The sequence below is a fragment of the Pinus tabuliformis genome, chromosome 3_2, assembly GCF_031772625.1.
Source record: "Pinus tabuliformis cultivar Carrire ecotype Pingquan chromosome 3_2, CPIR1, whole genome shotgun sequence".
NCBI classification, from domain to species: Eukaryota; Viridiplantae; Streptophyta; class Pinopsida; order Pinales; family Pinaceae; genus Pinus; species Pinus tabuliformis.
The window spans coordinates 757074717-757085898 of NC_142302.1; positions in this window are offsets into that span (position 1 = coordinate 757074717).

An 11182-nucleotide genomic window follows, 5' to 3' on the forward strand; every position below is an offset into this window, starting at 1 on the left:
ATATTTCTTTCGGACTTGGTTAAGCCTGTGATAAAATCCATTTAAACATCCTCCCAACGTTGGCTTGGAATTGGTAAAGGTTATAATAGACCTGGGGTCTTAATTGTTTCAACATTATTTTGTTGGCAAACCAAACATTCTGCCACAAACTTTTGAATATATGATTTAAGGCCATCCCAAAAAAATTCCTTCTTAATCCTGTGGTAATTTTAAAAATCCTGAGTGCCCTCCTAAGGGAGAGGTGTGAAATTCCATAAGAATCTTTTGTTTGAGTTGGGAATTCTTACATAGGTATAAGTGATCTTTGTACCATAACGAATCATTTTTCTAGCTAAATGTATCGGATGTACTACGATCTTGTTGTAACTTTTGAATGAGTGCCCACACTTTTTCATCATTCTTCCATTCATCCCTTGCTTTGTTTATCCAATCTAGTTGGATAATAGAAATGATGAAAAACAATGCTTCCACATCATCATCCTTTCTTGAGAGTGCATCTGCTGCAACATTTTGCTTCCCTTTTTGTAGATGATTTCAAAGTCATAATCCAACATCTTTGTGACCCATTTTTTCTACTCTTCTGAAGATAATCTTTGTTCTAAAAAGTATTTAAGACTATCATTATCCATTTTTACCTTGAAGATTATTCCCATTAGATAGGGTCACCATTTCTTAAGTGCATGCGGTATTGCCAACATTTCCTTCTCATAAATAGCTCTGTGTAAATACTTTCCTTTGATTGGATGACTTTCGAAAGCAATGGCTCTTTCTTCTTGCATTAAAACAACACCTGATCCGGATTTAAACAGGAACGCAACAAATTACAGAGATAACCATATACACAAAGATGCAGCGGAAATAATACTTCATTTCATTACTGTAAAATACTGAAATATGCTTACAACTAGAAATGGAAATAAACCAGCTAGGGCGATGGTAGCTTATCTCTGAGAAGAGATGTGGTGGCTACATGCCTCTGAACTGTTCCGAACTGTGTTACAGTGAGGCTCGAAGGCCTATTTATTGTTGAGAAACAATGGAAAACCCTTCACATCCCGAAACCTAACCCTAGAAGATGAAACACCAAATTGTGGGCCCGTTTGGGTAAATTGGTACATCAATTTCCCGGGGTCGTAACTTTGGCATACGATCTCCATTTGATGCGTACGATAGCTCGTTAGAAAGATCTATCCGAGTACTACCACTTTGGGAGGCAACATCGGTCCATGGACCGATGTTGCCCCAGAATCCCAAAAAAACGTCGTTTAGGGCCTCAAAACGGCTCCGGAAGTTCAGGACCCGAAAAACTGCTAAAAATAGTAAACTGTGCTACAATTTAGGAAACTGAAAAAGCTGAAAGAGACAGTTGTGGGGGTCCAAATGGGATAGGTGGGTGGCCACCAACATCCACCTGGATCATTCCTCCCCCCTTAAGAAGCAATGGTCCCCATTGCATTGAGTTCCTCCCTGACATGAGGAAGCTTCTGCTGAGCTGGGTCTCTGGTGAGCTGTTCTGCAATCTCTGCTGTGACTAGAAATGGTGGGAAGCATGGTCGACAATGGTCCACATTGAACACTCGGTGCAAGCGAAGGAATGGAGGAATGTTGTACTTCAAAGCATTGTTGCCCGTAGCCGTGGTACTGGTGTGAGGACCATGTTGGAGTGGTCTGAGTTTCTGATGGGTTCTGGTAAGGCGTTCTCTCTGTAGATGTAACCAAACTTTGTTGCCCACCTGAAACTTATGTGGTACCCCTGTGGGTGAGGAGAAGTTGTTCCTGTGTTCTGTCATGACCGTATCCCTTTGCTGCTGCTGCTGCCTGGAGGAACCCTTTGTAGGGGTCATGGATGTAGCAACGATCTTCCCCTTACTTTGGGAGTGAACCAGACAGATGAATTTCCTAGTCTGGGAGATGAGCTTGCTGCCTTTCTTAGTAGTGATCAAAGATGTGGCAGTCGATGGGGCTACCTCCGGTATCCTGTATAATGAATTATTCAAAGAAATAATGACAACACGAGGCCTAGACTCATACACAGCATGTCGCCTCCACAAGTATGGTTGGCCTAATAATAAATCACAAACATCTAGTGGTGTAACATCACACAATACCTTGTCTGTGAAGGGTTTGATGTTGTAGGGAAGGCGGCACTGCTGGCGAACTTTCAGATCTAGTCCTTCATGAAGCCACCCGATACTGTACAACTGCGAGTGTGGTGTAGTCGGTAGGCCCAACCGCTTGACGACCTCTGCTGAAATGAGGTTCTTTTGGCTGCCACTGTCGACAATGAATTGCAGTGGCGAACCCTTCACCCACATCTGTGAGTGGAAAAGACGCTCCCCTTCCTCTGGATTTTCAGGCTCATTTTTTTGGATCTTGGCGGTGGCAACAGTGGCGCTGGGATCCGCATCAATTATTTGTTTCCCTTTGCCATTCCCCTTGTCGGGTTCTGGCTCAGGGTCGGAACATGCATCTGATTCGGAAGCCTTCAACTCAGCCACCAGTGACTGCTTGGTCCGACACTCACTTGTGTTATGAGTGGGACTCTTGTGGAACTCACACCACTTCCCTGTGTCCTTCTTTGGCTTCATGGTGTTGTTCTTTTCTTGCGGCTTCAACAGGTTGTCTTGGGCAAGGAAAATTTTAAGAACCCCCCTAAATTTACATGTATAATAAATGGGTGAATCTCCATGGTATATAGGAAAAATGGAAGGTGATTTTATCAATTATATGATATGTATATATAATTTTTTGGCGAATCTCTCACCAGGCATGGCGAATATTTTACTCAATTATAAAATATTGTGTTTATTGAATACACAAATGAAATCATTTCATTTCTTTAAAATATCTTTTGAAATCAAAATTACTGAAATTACATATCAATAACCTAGTGGGTGTAGGATAAAATTCACTTGTGCCATTCACAGAAAGCATGAGAAAAAACCTAATACTATATATAAAACCAAGAAAAATTCAAATTCATCACTTCTAGGGACCTCGTAACCACCCTACCAATACACAAGTATGTTCCTGTTTGCAATTAGAAAAATTACCCAAATTACAATCTGTTTATTCCACTTCTAGGGACCTTGTAACCACCCTGCCAATACACAAGTATGTTCTCGTTTGCAATTAGAAAAATTATCCAAATTACAATCTGTTTACTCCAGTATATGTTGGAAAGTTATAGAAGGATGACTAGTGCAATCAATCCATTCCTTTTAGCCCTGGATTTGTTTCAGTTTAAAATAGAAGTATACAAATATACTTGTCCAATGTCTATGCTTTAACCACTCACCTTAAGATGTTTTTACAATATAATTTCCTAAGTCTATTTAATATCTTCATTGTCTTAAAAACCAACCTATATCCATCTTAACTCCACATCTACCACTCTTAGGGGGATGAAATCTATTTATCCCTCTGAGCACTTTGTAGACCTAGAATTAAGATGGATCTAAGATAGAATTTCCCTTTAAATAGTGTATGCTCACATGAATACCATGGGTCAATACCATGGGTTATCATAAACCTGGAGCTTAAAAATTACTATTAGTAATTTATAAAAATTAATAAAATTAATAGTTGATTTTTATTTTATTTTTATTTTAACCAAAATAAAATGTTTAACATACATTAAATTACAACATCCATTTTTACTCTTGATCGGATCAAATATTTTTTCACTCTATGCTAGTTTGCATATCACGATATTTGATACCTCTTAGGGGTTAGTAGATCCAGAGTAAAGATGGATCTATGCTGGTTTAATTCCCCCATTTAAATAGGCTACATTCCAAGTGAATACCATGGGTCAATACCATGCGCCATTTTGGTGAATACCATGGGTCAATACCATGTGCCATTGTTATTTTTATTAATACTAATATTAGGGTTAATAATGTTTTTTTGCATGGTATTAATAACAATCTAGTCCATGGTATTTGTCCCATAGTATAAATATAAGGTGACTTATGGAGTAAATATAAAAAAATGTTTTATTTGTTTACCATGCCTCTCGTTTATTTATATTTTTATTAATTTACCATACCATTCATAAATACAAGGTGACTTATGGAGTAAATATAAAAAAATATTTTATTTGTTTACCATACCTCTCGCTTATTTATTAATTTACCATACCTCTTTTACAAATATGGTATTTGGCCCATAGGATTCACTTAAATAAAACCTCTTTCTTGAGCCTTCATAAATAGAACGAGGGTTATGGACTAAATATAAAAAGAGGTTTTATTTATTTACCATGCGTCTAGTTTATTTATATTTTTATTTATTTACCATACCTTTTGAGTAAGTATAAAAAGACGCTTTATTTATTTACCATACCTCCACTTTACTTATATTTTTATTTGTTTACACCCTTGCATGTATATAAGGTGACTTATGGAGTAAATATAAAAATGCTTTATTTATTTACCATACCTCTCATTTATTTATATTTTTATTAATTTACCATACCTCTTTTATAAATATGGTATTTGGGCCTTTGGCCCATAGGATTCACTTAAATAAAACCTATTATTGAAAATGGGCAAATGGAAGGTTATAACTCCTAATTTCAAGGGCTAAATTTACCTTTTTTACCCTCTCCCTTAAAATAAGGTGGGCTATTTGAGGTGATTTGTAAAAATGTACTATGATACAAAATATTCGCCCACTAAAAATTTAAAACCCCTTAATTTCGCCAAAGGGCGAACATTCGCCCCTAAAATCACCCCTAGTCTTGGGTCACCCCGCCTTGGCTTTGTACTTTGGGCTTCGGATTTGCAGATCCAAAGTCTCGCTTCTTCTGTTTGAACTTTTGCTCGATTTTGACAGCATATCGGTACGCCGTGCCGAGCGAGGAGATGTTCAAGAACACCATCTCTTCCTGGATGTATCTGTGCAGGCAGCCACGGTATTTGAGTACCAGATGCAACTCAGAATCTTTGATACCCAACTGTGTGCGAAGGGTATGAAAAATGTTTGTGAACTCTGGCACATCTTGGTCTCGTCCCTGCCGCAGTGTGGTCCATTTGATGTATTTGTCCTCATAGCTTCCGACAGGGTAGTACTGCTCCTTGATGGCATCCCGAAAGTCATTCCAAGTGGGTGCGGCTGAAAATAGTGAGCCTGTACTTTCATCCTTTTGCTCGCAGTAGGTTTCCCACCAGTCCTTGACGTGGGGGGCGGCTTTGAGAAGAGCGAAAACAATCTTTTCCCGACTTGAAAATTCGTGAACAGAAAAATACCCATCTAGCAGATTTAACCATTTATCTACGACATCTGCATCTATTTGACCCTCGAAGATGGGGATTTCAAAATTAACTTGTACCTTAAACGGTGTGGCATTTCCAGAGTAGCTACTGGAAGTCGATGCGTCACCTTTGGGTAGCCGTTGAAGGATCTGTGCAAAGCTATCCATCATCGCGTTCCTTTGCCGCTCGAGCGCTTCTTCGAGCAAGATTTTGATAGGATCTCCTGCCCCCTTGTCTTTCTTCTCATCCGCCATGGGAGGTCGTCGGGATTTGCGAGGCTGGTCTTGCAAAGGTTCGACCAGTTCAAGCCCTAACTCCTTATATCCCGACCTCGTTGAGGACATGCAAAGAAAAACAGAGAAAAAGCAAACCGCACTGATACCACTGATCCAGATTTAAACAGGAACGCAACAAATTACAGAGATAACCATATACACAAAGATGCAGCGGAAATAATACTTCATTTCATTACTGTAAAATACTGAAATATGCTTACAACTAGAAATGGAAATAAACCAGCTAGGGCGATGGTAGCTTATCTCTGAGAAGAGATGTGGTGGCTACATGCCTCTGAACTGTTCCGAACTGTGTTACAGTGAGGCTCGAAGGCCTATTTATTGTTGAGAAACAATGGAAAACCCTTCACATCCCGAAACCTAACCCTAGAAGATGAAACACCAAATTGTGGGCCCGTTTGGGTAAATTGGTACATCAATTTCCCGGGGTCGTAACTTTGGCATACGATCTCCATTTGATGCGTACGATAGCTCGTTAGAAAGATCTATCCGAGTACTACCACTTGGACCGATGTTGCCCCAGAATCCCAAAAAAACGTCGTTTAGGGCCTCAAAACGGCTCCGGAAGTTCAGGACCCGAAAAACTGCTAAAAATAGTAAACTGTGCTACAATTTAGGAAACTGAAAAAGCTGAAAGAGATAGTTGTGGGGGTCCAAATGGGATAGGTGGGTGGCCACCAACATCCACCTAGATCAACACCAATTCCATTTCCTGAGGCATCACATTCCACAATAAAGGTTTTTGTGAATTCTGGCATAGCTAAGACCGGTGCTTGGCACATTGCCTCGTTAAGATGTTCAAAGGCCTTCATTTCTTCTGGAGTCCATGAAAATGCATCTTTCTTCAATAATATTGTTAGAGGTGCTTCTATTCACCCATAATTCTTAACAAACTTGTGATAATAACCTGTTAACTCGATAAATCCTCGTAGATGCTTTATGGATGTGGGGTTTTTCCATTCCTTAATGTATTTAATTTTGCTAGGTTCTACCTTCACACCTTCATGAGATACAATATGACCCAGATATTCCACCTCTTGTACTCCAAAGAAACATTTGGAGCTTTTTGATTATAGTTGTTTCTCCTCCAATAGTTTGAGCACCCTGTCAACATGTTGAACATGATCCTTTCAAGACTTGTTGTAGATTAGTATATCATCAAAAAATACTAACACAAATTTTCTAAGAAAGGGTTTGAAAATGGAATTCATCAAACCTTGAAATGTAGAAGGTGCATTGGTAAGGCCAAAAGGCATGACCAAAAATTCATAATGACCCTCATGAGTTCTAAATGATGTTTTTGGAGTGTCTTCAGTCTTCATTCTGATTTCATGATATCCTGAATGAAGATCTAACTTGGTGAAGTAAAATAATCCATGCAATTCATCAATGGCAGGAATGAGAAATTTATCTTTAATAGTGAGCTTGTTGAGCTCCCTATAATCGAGACACATGCACCATGACCTATCCTTCTTGTTCACCAATACTACTGGAGAAGAGAAAGAACTTTGACTAGGTTGAATTATACCAGCCTCTAACATTTCTACAACCATATTTTCAATTTCACTCTTTTGGGCATAGGGATATCTATAAGGCCTGATGTTTGGAGGAACACTTCCTGGAATCAAATGAATAGCATGATCATGATCATGAATAGGTGGGAGGCCTTTGGGAGTCTCAAATTCCTTGGAATGATTGTCTAAGACTTTTTGGAGATATGGAGAAATAGATGATTTTGATGTGGGAACCTCTAGCAAACATAATTGTGAAATTACACATCGTTGTTCTTTCTTTAGAAGATTTGTCATTCCATTCGAGCTAATTATCTTTCTTGTTTTCCCTGTGATACCCCTTAATTCAACTTCCTTTCCTTCCGAATAAAATTTCATGAAAAGTTCTTGAAAATTAAAAGATATTGTACCCAAGGATTGTAGCCATTAGAGTCCTAGTACAACATCAACACCACCCATTGGAATGGAAAACATTGGGCTATTCAATACATATTCTCCCATGGATAGCTTGATATTATGGCACTTTCCAGAGCAATTTATGGTTCCTCCACTTGAAACCATCACTTGACACTCTGGTGCTGGATATAGGAAGCAATTCAATTCCTTGGCTATCTTACATTGAATAAAATTATGGGTACTTCTCGAATCAATCAACACTATTACCTTTTTCTTCTTGATATGTCCTTCTATCTTGATAGTTTGAGGAGTGGTAGTTCTGGCCAATGCATTACAAGATATGGTCAGATTCACTTCTTCTTTCTCTAGGGTTTGTTCCTGGTGTGTATCCTCTTCTTTTGATGTTTTTTTTTCCTTTTCTTCCTCCTCTTGACAATCTATATAAAATAATTTCTTCTCAACACACTTATGACCTTTAGTTTATTTTCTATCACAACTGTAACAAAACCCTTTTTCTCTTTTTTATTCCAATTTTTGGGGTGTCAACCTTGTAGGTTGTGTAAGGCTAGCGGAAACAACACTTCCATTGTTATAGTTGTGAGTGGTAGGCTTCCTCGTGGCCATAATTTTGCTTTCCATTTTTCTTGCCAACCTAAATGCCTTCTTCAATGAATAGGGTTCCCAAAGGCGAACCTTGTGTTGGATGTTATCCTTTAAAGTCCCTATGAACACATCAATCCTATGCTCCTTTGGAATATCTTGTACCCTTATATTCAATTTTTGTAAGTCCTCAATGTGCTCCATCATTGAACCCTTTTGTTTGAGATTTATCAATTGGCTAAAAAAGTGTTTCTTTTTGTATCCTCGTAATGTGCTGTCAATTCTTCCATAAAAATTGCCCAAGTAACAATTTGTTTACGAGAGAAAAGCCATCGATACTATACAAATTTATTTGGTTCCAAATATAAAGTTGGAATGCGTATCTTTTGTGTTTTTTGCACATTATGGAGATCGAAATATTGCTCCATCTATAGTATCCATGTTACGGGATCCTTGCCATCGAACTTCCTCATATCGATATTTGGAACATGGTGGGTCTTCAATCTACTGTTAGAGTCTATGAAATCATGACTAACATTTCTTTTGTTCTCCTCATGAGTCTCCTTTACTACCCTTTCGCCATTAGTAAGCATTTCTTGTAGCAAATTTGTCAAATCTGTCTTCAAATATTCCATGTTTCCTTTAGGTTTTTCTTCTATACCATCCATCTTAGCTTCCATGCTTGTCTTCAAATATTCCATGTTGCCTTTAAGTTTTTCTTCTATACCATCCATATTAGCTTCCATTCCTTTATTTAAACTATCCATCTTAGCTTCTGTTACTTTTTGTGAGAGTGAATTTTGTTGCACTTGGTCTCGTAATTTTGATATATCATATTGCACTTCTTCTTCTTCTTCATGAGTCATGCTAGAGATTTTAGGTTTCTTATTAGGTGTTTCCATTTTCTTTCTTCAGGGCATCAATTAATAATGCTTCACTATGCTCTTTGAATTTCTTCAAACTAATTTTTCAAACCAAACTTATGCAAAATTAAAAAAAAAAAAAAAAAAACTACACACCTTTTTTCACTTTTTAGGAGCTCGATATTGAATCTGTTGTATCTCTATAATTTCGGATATCCAAGGTCTAAAATTTCATCTTGCAGTAGTTCTTTGAGTCCTCTTTCCAACCCCACAAGTCCGATCAAGATTGGATTCTCCAAGGAAGAGTTATGTCAAATCTCCCATGATGACTTGATTATAGACTAGTTCCGCAAAGCGAACTTGTACGAAGTGCCACATGTCACTATTTCGAAATTAGGACCTGAAATTGATATAAAAAAAACTACAAGCCATCCTCTTTTTGTATCTTCTTACGAAATTTCAATCTGATGCTCAGAAAGAAAGTTACGATGATTTTCCCCAGGTCATCTGTTTGAGATATATTTCTGGATCTTGTAAAAACCCTAACTTCCTTGGATCATATCTCCGAAAATATAGTGAGAAAAGATCTAAATTCAGACACGAGGTTCAGCGAGATTTTGGCTCAAATGAGTTTTTTTTTAGCTTTTGAAACGACGCAGAGAAAAATTTATATCGAAAATGCCACGATGAACTATTTGGAGTAGCAAAACCATAGAATCCAAACCTCTGATACCAAATGTTATGCAACCAGCTCACAAAATAGAAGAAAAGATAGATGAATGCCTTCAAAATCAGCCTCTTTGATGGGAAAACCTCCTTTACATTACACAAATGAACAATTCTTAGATGATACAAATGACAAAACCTCCTTTCTATATACAGGAGTCTAAGGGATCACAATATAATCAAAGCTGACATAACAATAATAATATAAGGACACAACAATAATAATAGTGAGCTTCTATGGGGCACAATAATAACAATATGGGGACAATAGGGTCACAAAAATAACAATAAGGGCTACAATGGCAGTAGTAATGGGGGAATCAATAGTATTATAGGGACCTAACAATTTCCCTCCTGAGAAACCTATGTTTAATATGAAGAGACACTAAAGAGAAGGGTTTTGTGAGGGGAACCCATAACCGTGATGAATGAAGATCCGAGGATAGAGATACCCTATAATTCTTGTGAATAGCTATGATACTGACAGTGTGTGGCCTAGAAAATGGACTTTGATGAAGTGTGGGCTTGTGGATGACCCATAATCATGACAAACAAAGATCTGAGGATAGAGATAGCCTGTAATGCTTGTGACCAACTGTGATACTGACAATGTGCAGCCTAGCAAATGGACTTCGATGAAGTGTGGATTTTTGGATGACCCATAACCATGAAAAATGAAGATCCGAGGATAGAGATATGTTATAATGCTTGTGACCAACTATGATACTAACAGTGTGCGGCCTAGCAAATGGACTTCGATGACAAGGATTTTGTCATCGGTTGATCCATAACTATGATGTTGATTGTTGATGAAGTAGTAGGTGCCTACATAGCCTGCGTGGGAGGGCACATCTCCAAATAACCCAAGTTGGATGCTGCTATGCTGAAACTGATGAACGTGAAGCAGGTGCCTACTAAAGCGGGGTGGGGGGGGGGGGGGCACGTCTCAAAAGGGAACCCATTCTGAATGCTGCTCCATATTTAAAATAGACATAACTCAGTCAATATAACTCAGAATATTTCTTATAACCTATTTTTAGAAATAGAATGAACATTATGCATCTTCCAATGTGTTGGAAATCCTTATTTGGACACTTTGGAATCTCATATTTGTGCTGCAACTATTCCGTCGTCACAAAAGTTTTGAAAAAATAGTTGATTTTAAATCAATTATATCTCCCACATCCGAACTCTGATTCGAACCATTTTTTTTTTGAAGTTGGGTGATTTTTCAAGAGGAGCTCAGATCTGCAATCATTTTTTTGAAATTCTGCACAAAAACTGCAAAAAATGATAGGAGAGTCTCCATCAACGAATTGCCATCAAAAAAATTTCTTCAACATAGCTGATTTTAAATCAACGATATCTCCCTCATTTAGACTCCGATTTGGCCGATTTGTTTTTTGAATTTGGGTGTTTATTTGCAAGGAATATAGATATGCTATTTTTTTTGTAATTTTTTCACCAAAATTTTCATATATGATTTGAAAACATTGCCCAAAAAATTCATGAAGATTGTTGAAGATTTTTGC